The sequence below is a fragment of the Petromyzon marinus genome, unplaced genomic scaffold, assembly GCF_048934315.1.
Source record: "Petromyzon marinus isolate PM22_M1 ecotype Great Lakes invasive population unplaced genomic scaffold, UKy_Petmar_22M1.pri1.0 PM_G_Scaffold_58, whole genome shotgun sequence".
In the NCBI taxonomy this organism is placed as follows: domain Eukaryota; kingdom Metazoa; phylum Chordata; class Hyperoartia; order Petromyzontiformes; family Petromyzontidae; genus Petromyzon; species Petromyzon marinus.
This window is the reverse complement of record NW_027423011.1, coordinates 1203322-1220124: the sequence shown is the minus strand read 5'-3', so window position 1 is coordinate 1220124 and position 16803 is coordinate 1203322.

Genomic DNA, 16803 nt, shown 5'->3' with positions numbered 1-16803 from the left:
CACGCACAGTACACACACACGCACAAACACACGGTACACACACAGTACACACACACACAGTACACACACACAGTACACACACATGCACAGCACACACACACACGCACAGTACACACACGCGGTACACACACACACAGTACACACACACACAGTACACACACACACAGTACACACACGGTGCACACACACGCACGACACACACGCACAGTACACACACACGCACAGTACACACACACACAATACACACACACAGTACACACACAGTACACACACGTATGCACGGCACGCCCACACTCCTTCAGTCACGTGACTAAGGTTGACGCGCCGCCCCGTCTCCCGAGGTGACCTCTTGGCTCTCTCATCTCTCCTCGACACGTAGATTCATTTCTTACTCTTACCTAGAAACGTCATTGTCTGTCTGTCTCTGTGGACGCAACTTGCGAGGAATTGTACTCACACACTGTGGGGTTTACGTTTCAAATAAAGTGCCCAGATACCACGCGATAAGCCCCGTGGTGAGCCAGTGCTATTCCTATTTCCAATCCGTCAACGTGAAAGTAGTAAAATTAACAATTTATTACCAATCTCCACATATATTAAAGGCAAAGTTGTGAATGTGTGTCTGTTCAAAATGTTTAGCGTACTTCCCGACACGCACCAAGCTTGAAATTTGCCATGTGGGTAATTTCCAGACTGTACACCATGCAAACATAAAAATACACTTTTGTATATTTTTTGGGGGGGCGCGCAATGGATAAGCATGAAAACACCAAGATACATAGGACTTACTTTGATTAGAATCTTGGAATTGATTGTGTACATGTTGAAATTGTTAAATGAGCATTTTGAGCACACTGCTGTTTTAATAAATGTTCATGATTCTGAGAATATAAGTGTAATTCTGAGCATCATAATGACCATATTGGAATTATCATGAATGGGGGTTCAATTATTTTTATAATAGGAATGCGGTTTTGAGCATGACTATTGATATTTCGGACTCATTTATGACAAGAGATTCACGATTGAATTGCAATTTTGTTTTGCTCATCAATCAGGATACTGTTAATGATGCGCATGCCCATAAATTGTTGAAATTACTAGAAATGCAAGTTGTGTATACTCTCCAACCCCATTCCTCTACCTACCCATTCCCTTGACGGGCTCCGTGCCCACTTAAACCCATGACGATGGCGGTGATGATTCCACCTCTCGCTGTAACAATCAAAGCACCTCCAACTTCTGAATGCAAAGGTGCTGGGTTGGTGCAACGCCAAAACACATCGTCAACGCCGCTCCCAAGCCCGCCCTACGTCAGTTACATCGTTAGAATAAACCAAATAAAAAATTTCAGAGGAAACTAAAATTACATTACGCAATCCCCAAAGTCGCACGCGGTAGGCTACACAACTCGGAGAACGTCAGACTTCAAGACTTGCATCATCATCATTATTCTTCCTCTCCACAAGTCATCGCACGTCAATATTCAACAAGCTGCACACACGTGCAAGTCACCTCTCGACCCGCCACCTGCACAGTTAACGCGATCAGACCCGGTGGTCAAATTAAAATTGTGCCGTCTTTGGTGACGTATTACAATCGGTGTAATTTTAATGATGTACGTACAGCAACTGCTGTACGTACATCGAATTATATCATTGACAACGGGGTCCGCTTTTGCGGTATCTGCGTGCGGTCTTTTAATTATATAGATACGTAGTCAGTTCATTAGTATGGGGTTCCTCTATAAGGAATTGTAATTGTAAAATGTATTACTTAACACGATTCCAGGCTGCACTTAGCTTGTAGAAGTCAGAGCAGTTAAAATGACTGTACATGTGTAGGTATAAAATAAATTTAAATAAATGTAATTTATTAAAAAATGTAATTTAACGTAGATATAAAATGAATTTAATTAAAATAAATGTAATTTATTAAAAATTTAATTTAATGTAGGTATAAAATAAAATAAATTTAAATAAATGTAATTTATTAAAAAAAAATTAAACGTATGTATAAAATAAATTAAAATCAATTTGATTTATAAAAAATTTCAATTTAATTTAACGTATTTATGAAATTAAATTAAATTTATTACACATTTAAATAAAATTTTACGTAGGTATAAAATAAAATGAATTTAAATTATAAAAAAATATTCATTTATAAAAAAATTACGTAGGTATAAAATACATTTTAATTAAATTAATCAAAATTTCAAATTAAATTTAAGGTAGGTATAAAATGAAATGTAATTAAAATAAATAATAAATACATTTTCATTTCTACCTCCGTGACTTTACCGAAAGACGCAAAGAGTGTGGACCCACGTGACATCAGGGCTGTCCTAGTCTAGGCAAGGCCTCAGGGTGTACCGGGCCTTTCACAACAGCAGCAACAACAACGGTTCTCTTGAGAAAATGCTTTAAAAAATAAAGTCAACATAGCTTACCTTGACACTCGCGAACTTTAATGATTAAAATAATTAAAACACAACTAAACACTCACACGCACATGGGCACGCGGCGTTCAGCGTGTGGGGCATTAAAAATGGTAGCGTCCTCCCGCGATCTGATTGGTCGCCGCGTGCCAAAGTGGGGAGGGGGGGAGAGCCAGCGATCCGATTGGTCGAGAGGCAAACCTGGGCGCGTCTCCGGCGATGGTGCGCAGCGATTGGTCAATGGTTGTCCTATGCTAATTTTGGTATGCTAATTAATTTGAATCTGTATGCTAATGTAGTTTATTTATCCATACTCATTAAGTTTATTATGTTTATCCTCAATTAGTTAAAAATTTATGCTCATTTAGTTAACATTCTATGATAGTATCGTTATATTTTTTATGCTATAACAGCAGTGCATACTGACTGTGGTGGTACCTGCTATTACAGTAGTACATACTGTGGTGGTACCTGTTATAATTACAGCAGTGCATACTGCTGTGGTGGTACCTGCTATGTTTACAGCAGGCATACTGACTAGTGGTACCTGCTATGATAACAGCAGGCATACTGACTAGTGGTACCTGCTATAATTACATCAGTGCATACTGACTAGTGGTACCTGCTTTCACTACAGCAGTGCATACTGACTGTGGTGGGACCTGCTAAGGTTACAGCAGTGCATACTGTGGTGGTACCTGCTTTCACTACAGCAGTGCATACTGTGGTGGGTACCTGCTAAGGTTACAGCAGTGCATACTGCTTAAATGCTTTATCACGTGTCGTGAATGTGATAGTTTCATCCCAGAAATGGTGCCCTTGACCAGCCCAGAGCAGACATTTCCCTTTGCCTTAGAACCTGAGGTGGCACAGCATTAGCAATTCCAAGTTCTTTATGTGACCAATAACAACGAATTATGTGGCAAGCATTTGAAATGAGTGGGTTATGACGTACTGTACTTCACTCTTATCGACCACTAACATAAGTCTGTGTTACTGGCGTTGTGCTGCCTTGGCTGGTACCAACTTCTTCTTTGACCACGTGGACCACGCGGATGAATGGTCTACGCGAGTCGAGCGACCGATGGAGAAGACTTATGGGGGCACGCGGCGGGAGACTCTCAGGCGAAATCGTGGAAGTAGCGTGACAGAGGCCACGAGTGGAGGATAGATGCATGCTGGCGAGACGTCGTCTTCAGTTTAATTTAAGTTTCACGTGTCAGGTGTAGAGCCCTGTGAGCCGTGCGGCCCTTGACTCGGGTGCAACCGCAACAAACAAAAACGTGAACATATTCATGTTGTGGGTCACTGTTGATGATGTGGGTCCCTACTGACGAGGTGAGTGTCCATATTCATGTTTTGGGTCACTGTTGACGATGTGGGTCCCTACTGATGAGGTGAGTGTACATATTCATGTTGTGGGTCGCTGTTGACGATGTGGGTCCCGATTGAAGATATGGGTCCAGATTAAAGAGGTGAGCGTCCCTTTTGATGTGGGTCTCTATTGACGAGGCGAGCATCCCTGTTGGCGATGTGGGTCCCTGATGACGATGTGGGTCCGTGTTAACGATGTTAGTACTGAATTGGTCCTCGTCTAATAGCCTATATGTTCTACCATATGTAAACCCATACGACAATAAATGTTACAATACATAGCATGTATAAGAATTCAAATTCATGTCAACCACCACTCACCCTCCCCTCGACTCACTCCCATGCTCAGCCCTCCACTAGGGTACCCCCCCCCCCCCGCCCACACCGGTGGCAGAGGGCCTTGTTGGACCCAAGACACCTCTCCTTCTTTCCACAGAGCTACAAGACAATCAGAGTTTAGTCGTCCTTCACATCGTCAGCAAGATGGATGAGGTGAGCTAGGTCTGGCTGTGTGTGGCGCCGAGCGTGAAGATTTTCTTCTCTTCTGCAGCGTGCGTCCACGTCAACTTTCACCACCAAGCGCGCCCAGACTCCTCCACGGCTCCGCTGTCTCTCCTGCCCTCGTCCTCCTGCTTCCGCTCCGTCCGATCGCCCCCCTCTCCTCCCGCCCCTTGCCGTCTCTCTTCACACGCGCACTCCGACCTCCCTCGCCTTCCACGTCAGGAGGTACGCCCGAGATCATTCGTCCTGCCTGCACCAGCGGCGAGTGAGCGGGCTTATTCGTGCACCCACGGCCAATACCAGTGACAATTAGGGGCCGTCTGTGAATGACGTCACGCACCTAGGGGGGGCGGGGTCAGACATTTGTGACGATGTGACGAGGGGGGGGGGGTTTGAGAAATGTGACGTCACATCAAATTGCACAACTTTAAATATAAACACGTTCTAGTTAATTAAATATACTTTGTAATAAGTTTTCTACCTACAACATCAGAGTGCAGCGCCACATTAACTACGCACTACAACAATAGTTGAAAGCGATTTGAAGCATGTTTTATATATTTTTTTTTGGGGGGGGGGGGGGGGCAGAGCTTTGTGACGTCATATTTGAGGGGGAGGGGTCTGCCTTTAGTGTGACGTCGTGTGACGATGGGGGGGTCAAAATCCTCTAAAATCACGTGACGTCATTTAAGGTCGGCCCCTTACCTGAAGCAGTCCTGAGCGTCACTTAGGTGGACTCAGCCATAATTAAGGAGGTGGTGAGGTGGGTGGGGGTGCTAACATCAGAATTTGAGAGACGAGTGGCCAGCCGTGGTTCTGTCCACACCAGCCCCTGGTGTTGTTCCATTGCGACCCTCACCGGTGCTCGCTAACAGCGCACGCCCAGTGGGAGTCGATGAGTCCGTGGGTTTCTTTGCAGTTTGGGGACTAGTGCAGCACTAGTGTGTAGTAGTGTATAGTGTAGTGTATAGTAGTGTATAGTAGTGTAGTGTATAGTGTAATGTACAGTAGTGTATAGTGTAGTGTATAGTGTAGTGTATAGTAGTGTATGGTGTAGTGTATAGCTTAGTGTACAGTGTAGTGTATAGTGTAGTGTATAGTAGTGTAGTGTATAGTGTAGTGTATAGTAGTGTGTAGTGTATAGTGTAGTGTATAGTAGTGTATATTGTAGTGTATAAGTGTAGTGTATAGTGTAGTGTATAATAGTGTATTGTATAGTAGTGTAGTGTATAGTAGTGTATAGTGTAGTGTATAAGTGTATAGTGTAGTGTATAATAGTGTATATTGTAGTGTATAGCAGTGAATATTGTAGTGTATAAGTATATATAGTGTAGTGTATAATAGTGTAGTGTATAGTGTAGTGTATAGTGTAGTATAAAGTAGTGCATATTGTAGTGTTGTTGTATATGTGGGTGTGTGAAAATTGATGAAAAATAATTAAAATTAAATGAAATTTGAAATTTGCATAATTAATCCGAAATTATGCTAATTTGTGTACTTATGCGTGTAACTATGCTAATTAGAGAGGTAATCGTATTAATTTATACGAGTGGGTGTGGTTGTGTTAATGATAACCTTTATGATAATCAGGCCCCGCCTCGTTGACGAGGTGGGGTTATCAATCAGGATAACGCAATCAATCGTGTGCCGTTACGCTAGTGTCAATTCGGCCTCGTTGTCTAACTACGTATTATTGATCAGCATAATACAATGATTCTCGCTTTAACACTCCCCGAGTGTTCATTTTTTAGGTCCCAAGTTCATATCATTCGCTTTAAAGTTTAATGAGTGTGGATTGGTGTGTTTATAGTTTAGGTTCCCGAGTTCATATCTCGTCGCAGGATACAGATTTATGCAAAAATTCCAGGAAAGAATCACACGACCACTTCTGTATTAATCAATTTATTTTCTAATTAAACCTTAACTATAATATGTATGTGACTCTCAATCTCGGAACTTCAACACGGTATCCACACGGTATCAAGACAGTATCATCAACGACTGTACGATTTCACTTTGATAACACATGGACCCCGCATAAAGCGATTGCTGTTAGTGAGAGAGAGAGTCAGCACATGCCAACGCTATGCTACACAAAAGCTTATACATTATAATATGAACGATCATTATGCTTGAAATGGTCAGCACATTATCACAGGTGATTGATTAACATCCAACGGTATTCATATAAAAAGACAATCAAACAGTTATTATTTCCAAAGGCATAAATGTAACAACAGATCCACCGGACAGAATATAAGATTACCGAAATGGCTTAGTGTGAGGGTATGCGGCGGAACATGTTATCTCACGGGAGATTAATTAATTAATTCGTGAATAAGATTGTATGATCAGAAAATCAGTTTAGCACGATTCCTCCCCGGGAGCGTAGCTCCGTGGCGAAGGTGCCAAGGGTTAATTCGTATTAATGGATCGGTTGGTAACTTATGCGATTAGAAGTACAGTCCAAAACAAAATATTAAAGAGGAAAATTATGAATATACTTATAAATGTCAGACTGTTATCACACGATCGATGCTTCCACAGCCAGATGGTTCACGGACTTGAGTGTTCGCCTCTGGTTAAGGACCCGTGTATGTTTGAGTGATATGAATTGTTTTGAATAGTCAGTGTTTGGAATTAATTATTTGCGTTGCCATACGCTGAAGTTGGCATCGCTTGTAGAAGTAGCCTCGCTCCCTTTAGAGCGGTGAGGTGTGTGGGAGTGCGTCATACGAATCACCGCCCTCCTCCACGCAGCAGCCAGCCTCCGTCCACGGGGGAGAGTTGCTTGATCGCTCTCAGTGCTGCTCAGTGGACACCTCTCTCCACTGCTGGATGAGCTGCGCGATCACGCTCGTGCTGGTTCGCTGACAGCAGTTTCTCTCCGCTGTTGGATGAGCTGCATCGGCACGCTCCCTCTCTCTGGGTGGAGAACTCGAACGTGCTCGTTGCTGGTTTGCTGAAAGCAGGTTTTTCTCCACTGCTGGATGACTCAAGTCGCACGTGCTCTTGCTCTGGTTTGCAGAAGCTCTTGCTTGGTGCATCGGTCGCTCTGCAGCTGGACTCAATGTAGAATCAGCAATACTCTGTCTTTCAGCTCTTGGAAATCACACTAGGTGACGCCTCACTACCCTGCGAGTCTTGCCAACGTCAGTGGGTAGCGACGGGGCCACTTTGGCTTCTGCTCGCCGCCCCCTGCTCTGCAGCTCGCCGGCTGGCGACCTGTTGCTCTCGTTCCCGATTGGAACTGCTCCTGAGCCGACCCACTGGTCGAACTCCCCGCGTTCCGACCTCCTCCGAGTCGAACTCCCCGAGTTCCGACCCCCCTGGTCGAACTGTTCCGAGTTGCTCCTCCGAGTCGAACTGTCTCCCGAGAGTCGACCCCCCGGTCGAACTCTGGTGAGCCGACCCCCCCCGGGTCGAACTCTGGTGAGCCGACCCACTCCTGTCGAACTGTTCCGAGTTGCTCCTCCGAGTCGAACTGTCTCCCGAGAGTCGACCCCCCGGTCGAACTCTGGTGAGCCGACCCCCCCCCCCCGGTCGAACTCCGGTGAGCCGACCCACTCCTGTCAAACTGAGGTTTCAATGCTCAGGATCCTCTTTTTATGCCCAAAAATCCCTTCACTCGGATCCTGCCCACAAGGCGGGGTTTCTTTCGATTTTTGCTGTGTCAGGATTTGTTCGTATGTATCTGCGTCCGTGTGTGTGTCCGTACGTGTGTCAGTGTGTGTCCTTGTGCATCACCGACGGTATATTCCGTTGTCATACTCCTACCATAAAACCCACAAGTAAAACAATCAAATGTTATAAATTGTCTCGAAGGCGCCTCTCTGTCTGGGTGCACAACCTGGAGGGAGGGGCGATATTCCCTCCGACTCTCACCGACACACAAAGAAATGGTTAAAAAGTTTTAAGTTAACATTTCATTTCATCAGAGTTCCACAGTTATGATTCTGTATTAATCCAAGGTCTGGGTCAGCTTCCCGTTGTGGTGTTTGACTCGTTTTTCCCCAAGCGTATACACACTCCTACCCCGCGCTGCAGGGATACAAAGACGGCCGGGATCTCCCTTTCTCTCCGACCCTGGGTTTAACATCGCCCTTTGCTTACGTTGCAGTTTTGCTGTGCTCTTGCATTTCTTTTCCTCTCTACTCTTACTTTAACCCTGCTTATTATTTGCGTATGGGTGGAGGCTAGAGCATTTATGTTGACTTAGGAAAACCTGATTGTTATAGGCTTCGGGTCAAGTCGTATAGAAATTATTAAAATATGGAAATACATTTCATATTAAATTAATAGACGGGTGATGGTTACATTGACGTAGCTTGTGGCAGGGTTCAATTGAAGTGGGTGTGAAGATCAATAACTTTAGCCTACCCTGTCGTTGAATTCCGATTTTAAGTTACTTTAATAGTAATGTAGAACCAATCAGCTTTTTGACTGAACTATATCTAGGCTAACGCAAACTCCCAGTGACCCTGGCTTGGTGTGTTTACGTCAGCCCCTGGCAATTCGCTGTGCTCTGCTCTCTATCTGCTCCCTCTGACCCTGGGAGGGCTCTGAATGTCAAAATCGTGTTAGTGGGTCAAGGTAAATATGACCTCCACATGCCATGCTGAGGCCTGGTTTGGTGTTTTTATTCATTATTAAAATTAAAAGAAACAATAGAAATATGTATCTATATGTATTGAAAAATTACTTGTTAATATTAAGATGGAAAGGGGGCATATACAACATCCGCTCTTTTAAAAATGATCGGGGGTCATTTGGCCACAGGTCATTTTTAAAATTAAGAATATATGCGGTTTTCCATCATGAATCATCAATATTACTCAAGTATTTTTTTCTTACAACGCGCGCACGTCACAACTTATGATTACATTTGAAATAAGAAAATAAATACTAAAAGGAAGGTAAAACAAGGGGAAATTGTTTTACTGGCTACATGTTATAGGAGAGGTCGTTATTCCATGTACCCACGTTCAATACTGTCCGCAATCAGAATACATTTTCGGGTTTGACCAGTGGGAAATTCAACAAAAATGCCAGCTGTCTGGTCTGGGAGTCCCCATGTATGGGTGTGGCTGTACCCATTTTAAGGCAATTTGTACCTGTGTTGTACTGATTGTTTCCAGGGATGCTGATGGTAGCACATTTTTTTTTTAGTGTTGGAGTTACCAGATATGAAGGAATGTGTCCTTGGAGAAGATCACTGATGCTTGTGCTACGCAACAAGTCTTTGGATCAACCATTGAATTGGCTGTCGAGTATTCTCTTCTTCGTACAGATCTCGGATTGCGAAACCCAATTCTTGGATTGTTAAGTTAACCATGGCGGAGTGCAGGTTAACGAGAACCACGGTGTCTCTCTGTCTTTCTCATGTTACCTCTCTGCCACCTTTGTACCAAGTCATTGATAACCTGACTGACTCTTTTAGTCAAGAGTGTATCATATCTCTCATGGCCAGGTATCTTAGAGTTACCTATGACCCTTCCATGCAACATCATCATATCATCGTCCCGGCTCATCGTCGTGATGGCTTTGGCCTAATGAACATGGCTCACTGGTTCGTATCGGTAATTTATTTTATCACTCCCTTTCCATGTGAGATTGTGTGGCGTGAAGTTATGCTGTGCGTAACCAGGATCAACATACACCACGAGTTTCCGTGCTCGACTGTTGGGGTCATTTGCATTCTCCGCAGCCCTGTGCACATCTGCTGCCTCTGGGAGTTGATTTGACTCTGGGCCACGATTCCCTTCTGCGCTACGATTCGATTCCGTGCCAGAATTCGATTCTGGGTCACGATTCGATTCTGTGCTTTTGAGTGTGCTGTGTTTCAACACAATTCCCGATCCGTCACGGATATTCTTCTCCTCCACTTCAACACTCTGAACTCCATCCCTCCTTAGTGTGCCCGAGCACAATTTAACATCCAAAGGCTGATGTCTGCATTCATCTGCCTCTTCCACAGTACACTCACGCACTTCCGCGACACAAGGGGTGGCATTTATATTTACCAGACCATCAGGTTTTCCTTCCCCTCCCTGCGGTTGGTTATCATCTCCTGTCGGATCACACTTTAATGCAGTTATGTTTCCCTGCTCGATAGGCGTGTCAATTACGGGAGCAACACTTGCGCTCTCCACCACATTATCAGAACTGGTGCCCGACGCAGTTATTTTTTCCCAATCATTGGGACCCTCCTGGTTTACCTTGTCAACAGCAGCCTGCTTAATTTTTTTAACGGGTCCATGATTTCCCTGCAGCTCCACGGACACCACTCTCACTGAAAGCTCCCTCTCAACCAATGTGATTGATTCATCACGTGCCCGTGTCATTTTTTGTGTCTCAGCCAAGCTCACGCCTGTCTCCCTATTCCTCATGCCTCTGCTCTCTCCTGGTAAAACTGGTGGGGGAATCGATCGGAAGTGGGCCGATTGTGTTTGATCCCTAGTGTGTCGTGGCATTGGGACCCGGCATGATTCTGCTCTTGGTCTACACACACCGCGATTCTCGCAAATATGCGTCCCTGCACGCTGCGATCGCTCCCAGCCTGCGGGCCATTGCCTCGCTGGTCGTGCTGTGTTTCTGCTCACGTGATTTTTATTTCCCTCTGAAACGCTGGTTACATCATCCCTCTCCCTGGGTGTCGTAGAACTATTGTCTTTAGCTCTGTACAGCCAAGCTCTGTGCGCCTTATCCTCTATATGGTGTAAGGAGGCTGTTTCTGGATTCAAAACCATTCCCACAATTTCTGTAATCTCTGGACTCAAAGACCCGAAAAACATAACTTTGAACCTTTTGTCACCTTCGTGATACTGATCCACATCACCCGCGTAGTACGCACTTTTAAACCGTAGGAGGTAATCTCGCGGATCCTCGTCTGCGCACTGGGTCATAGATTTTGCAGCATTAAATCCCTCAGACCATGTTAAATATTCTCCAAACTTCCGGCTCACTGCCAGGCTCAGCTTTTTGAAATCGTTCCGAACCTTGTATGAAAGCAACTTTACCCATGGTATAGAATGCTCGTGCAAGCTTCGTCTCAGTAAACTGGCTTTCTCATTCGTTTTCCTCAAACCCCTGATCACTGCTTCTGCTTCTACCGTTGCGATGTGAGCGTGTATGTCTCTGTTACTATCGTGTGGATCAAAGTAGGGAATTCTGACGAGAGCCTTGTCCATCAATTTCAGAGTTTTACTACTGAATGAGTATTCGGACAGTTGATCATCGTCAGAGGCGTCTGTTCCTGAGGAGTGCTCACTCGAGCTGTCACCATCACGGTGGCGCTGCTTAACATAACTTTTGTAGTGCCTCTTGCACCTGTAACGTGAGTCAACTTTGCTCGGTGACTCCTGCTGATCCCATGGCTCATGCTTGTGTGATGTGCGTCTTTCTGGAAAATAATCTCTGCCATAGGTTCCACGTCGGTCGTGCTTGCGCGGAATGTGTCTACCAAATGAGCTGTCTCTGTCATGTCGCTCGTCTTGCCCCAGCTCCGCCCTTTTTTGCTCGATCAGTACAGAATATCCTGCTGACTTAGTGTTAATATTTTTTTCCTCTCTACCCTCGAAGTTGTCAGTCCTATGTTTTCCTGTTTTCATCCGTATCTCTCCCTCCCCTCTCTCGAGTCGTGAGGGGGAATCTCTGTCAAAACCACTTTGATTGGTAGCCACACCTCTTGTGTGACCTGTCTCTGGTTTACGTCCGCGTGGCTCGGAGTGTGGTAAACTGTTACTCCTGTATGTGTTATGTGTATCAACATCTGGGGGTTTCGCTGGTGCATTCAGCGCCGACTCTTTTTCTCTCACGAGGGCGTGCAGACGCTCTACCTCCTCTATTAGGGACAGTTTCTCCTTCCTTTCCCTGTCAAATTTTTCCCCAGTCCATAATCTTTCTCTGTCTATCTGTGTGAGGAGATACGAGTCTAACCTTGCTATTTCTGCAATTTTTACGTCACGTTTGGCTTTGCTACATTTCATCACATCCTTAAGTAGTTTCCTCCTATGTGCCTTAACATCTTCTATATGTCTCCCCTCCCATACGTCTCTCTGCTCTGTCTGCTGTCTAGCAGTCCGTCCAGTACGTTTTAACACAAATTCACGATATTGTTTTTCCATAGATTCTATCTCCTCCTCGGAGGTCCATTCTGTATCAGTGTTATGCGTTGGGATGTCACCCTCAGAACGTTGCGGGTCATGTGCCATCTCTATTACGTAGTGTAGTTAATAGACCTAAGAGTGTATCTTAACTCTAGTCTCTTATGTGTGGCGTGAGTTACTCTGGAATTCCACTTCAGAGTACATATAAAAACATTCGTATCACAGGATGTGTTGGTTCAACTCGAGCAAATAATCTTACCCCCACTGTCTTTGTTATCCACTGCTACTCTGGTATTTTCCTTCAGAGTGCGTTTTTTTGTTTGTTTACACCGTTTACAGTCACAGGGCAATGTTAGTTCACAATACCTTGATTAATACAACAGTGATTCGTTCCTTAATTTAAGCATAAACTGTCTGCGAGAGATCCCGGATACGAGCCCCCAATTTGTTGTATATGTGGGTGTGTGAAAATTGATGAAAAATAATTAAAATTAAATGAAATTTGAAATTTGCATAATTAATCCGAAATTATGCTAATTTGTGTACTTATGCGTGTAACTATGCTAATTAGAGAGGTAATCGTATTAATTTATACGAGTGGGTGTGGTTGTGTTAATGATAACCTTTATGATAATCAGGCCCCGCCTCGTTGACGAGGTGGGGTTATCAATCAGGATAACGCAATCAATCGTGTGCCGTTACGCTAGTGTCAATTCGGCCTCGTTGTCTAACTACGTATTATTGATCAGCATAATACAATGATTCTCGCTTTAACACTCCCCGAGTGTTCATTTTTTAGGTCCCAAGTTCATATCATTCGCTTTAAAGTTTAATGAGTGTGGATTGGTGTGTTTATAGTTTAGGTTCCCGAGTTCATATCTCGTCGCAGGATACAGATTTATGCAAAAATTCCAGGAAAGAATCACACGACCACTTCTGTATTAATCAATTTATTTTCTAATTAAACCTTAACTATAATATGTATGTGACTCTCAATCTCGGAACTTCAACACGGTATCCACACGGTATCAAGACAGTATCATCAACGACTGTACGATTTCACTTTGATAACACATGGACCCCGCATAAAGCGATTGCTGTTAGTGAGAGAGAGAGTCAGCACATGCCAACGCTATGCTACACAAAAGCTTATACGTTATAATATGAACGATCATTATGCTTGAAATGGTCAGCACATTATCACAGGCGATTGATTAACATCCAACGGTATTCATATAAAAAGACAATCAAACAGTTATTATTTCCAAAGGCATAAATGTAACAACAGATCCACCGGACAGAATATAAGATTACCGAAATGGCTTAGTGTGAGGGTATGCGGCGGAACGTGTTATCTCACGGGAGATTAATTAATTAATTCGTGAATAAGATTGTATGATCAGAAAATCAGTTTAGCACGATTCCACCCCGGGAGCGTAGCTCCGTGGCGAAGGTGCCAAGGGTTAATTCGTATTGATGGATCGGTTGGTAACTTATGCGATTAGAAGTACAGTCCAAAACAAAATATTAAAGAGGAAAATTATGAATATACTTATAAATGTCAGACTGTTATCACACGATCGATGCTTCCACAGCCAGATGGTTCACGGACTTGAGTGTTCGCCTCTGGTTAAGGACCCGTGTATGTTTGAGTGATATGAATTGTTTTGAATAGTCAGTGTTTGGAATTAATTATTTGCGTTGCCATACGCTGAAGTTGGCATCGCTTGTAGAAGTAGCCTCGCTCCCTTTAGAGCGGTGAGGTGTGTGGGAGTGCGTCATACGAATCACCGCCCTCCTCCACGCAGCAGCCAGCCTCCGTCCACGGGGGAGAGTTGCTTGATCGCTCTCAGTGCTGCTCAGTGGACACCTCTCTCCACTGCTGGATGAGCTGCGCGATCACGCTCGTGCTGGTTCGCTGACAGCAGTTTCTCTCCGCTGTTGGATGAGCTGCATCGGCACGCTCCCTCTCTCTGGGTGGAGAACTCGAACGTGCTCGTTGCTGGTTTGCTGAAAGCAGGTTTTTCTCCACTGCTGGATGACTCAAGTCGCACGTGCTCTTGCTCTGGTTTGCAGAAGCTCTTGCTTGGTGCGTCGGTCGCTCTGCAGCTGGACTCAATGTAGAATCAGCAATACTCTGTCTTTCAGCTCTTGGAAATCACACTAGGTGACGCCTCACTACCCTGCGAGTCTTGCCAACGTCAGTGGGTAGCGACGGGGCCACTTTGGCTTCTGCTCGCCGCCCCCTGCTCTGCAGCTCGCCGGCTGGCGACCTGTTGCTCTCGTTCCCGATTGGAACTGCTCCTGAGCCGACCCACTGGTCGAACTCCCCGCGTTCCGACCTCCTCCGAGTCGAACTCCCCGAGTTCCGACCCCCCTGGTCGAACTGTTCCGAGTTGCTCCTCCGAGTCGAACTGTCTCCCGAGAGTCGACCCCCCGGTCGAACTCTGGTGAGCCGACCCCCCCCGGGTCGAACTCTGGTGAGCCGACCCACTCCTGTCGAACTGTTCCGAGTTGCTCCTCCGAGTCGAACTGTCTCCCGAGAGTCGACCCCCCGGTCGAACTCTGGTGAGCCGACCCCCCCCCCCCGGTCGAACTCCGGTGAGCCGACCCACTCCTGTCAAACTGAGGTTTCAATGCTCAGGATCCTCTTTTTATGACCAAAAATCCCTTCACTCGGATCCTGCCCACAAGGCGGGGTTTCTTTCGATTTTTGCTGTGTCAGGATTTGTTCGTATGTATCTGCGTCCGTGTGTGTGTCCGTACGTGTGTCAGTGTGTGTCCTTGTGCATCACCGACGGTATATTCTGTTGTCATACTCCTACCATAAAACCCACAAGTAAAACAATCAAATGTTATAAATTGTCTCGAAGGCGCCTCTCTGTCTGGGTGCACAACCTGGAGGGAGGGGCGATATTCCCTCCGACTCTCACCGACACACAAAGAAATGGTTAAAAAGTTTTAAGTTAACATTTCATTTCATCAGAGTTCCACAGTTATGATTCTGTATTAATCCAAGGTCTGGGTCAGCTTCCCGTTGTGGTGTTTGACTCGTTTTTCCCCAAGCGTATACACACTCCTACCCCGCGCTGCAGGGATACAAAGACGGCCGGGATCTCCCTTTCTCTCCGACCCTGGGTTTAACATCGCCCTTTGCTTACGTTGCAGTTTTGCTGTGCTCTTGCATTTCTTTTCCTCTCCACTCTTACTTTAACCCTGCTTATTATTTGCGTATGGGTGGAGGCTAGAGCATTTATGTTGACTTAGGAAAACCTGATTGTTATAGGCTTCGGGTCAAGTCGTATAGAAATTATTAAAATATGGAAATACATTTCATATTAAATTAATAGACGGGTGATGGTTACATTGACGTAGCTTGTGGCAGGGTTCAATTGAAGTGGGTGTGAAGATCAATAACTTTAGCCTACCCTGTCGTTGAATTCCGATTTTAAGTTACTTTAATAGTAATGTAGAACCAATCAGCTTTTTGACTGAACTATATCTAGGCTAACGCAAACTCCCAGTGACCCTGGCTTGGTGTGTTTACGTCAGCCCCTGGCAATTCGCTGTGCTCTGCTCTCTATCTGCTCCCTCTGACCCTGGGAGGGCTCTGAATGTCAAAATCGTGTTAGTGGGTCAAGGTAAATATGACCTCCACATGCCATGCTGAGGCCTGGTTTGGTGTTTTTATTCATTATTAAAATTAAAAGAAACAATAGAAATATGTATCTATATGTATTGAAAAATTACTTGTTAATATTAAGATGGAAAGGGGGCATATACAACAGTGTATAAGTGTATAGTGTAGTGTATAATAGTGTATTGTATAGTAGTGTTTAGTGTAGTGTATAGTGTAGTGTATAAGTGTTAAGTATAGTGTAGTGTATAGTAGTGCAGTGTATAGTGTAGTGTATAGTTTAGTATACTAGTTATCACGTGACTAGTGTAGCTAGCCAGGTGGTGACCACACTCGTGCGTGCATCTCCACTCGTCCGTGTCTGCAAGTAAGCGCTCGTGTGTGTATGTGCACCCGCGTGTTTGTTCGTGTTTGTATGTACGCACACTGTTGCACATGGTTCGCTCGTGTGGGTGTGTAGTGGAACGCACTGCTCATGAAAACATTGCCTCGTTACACGGTAAATGCTGCGGCACAACAGGAGGGAACTGCAGTGATGAGGCTCTCCACTCTTGGTGCCGTGAATTAAAACAGCGCCAGGGTGGAGAATCCCGTCCCTACAGCTCGTAGCTGTGACGGAGCGAGAGTGATCAGCGGACAGCCACCATGGTTGCCAGGTAAGGGGAGACTTCACCCGGAACTCTCCTCCACACGTGTTCCCCTTGAACATTGTCGCAATAAACGTACGGTCAGGAATCTTTAAA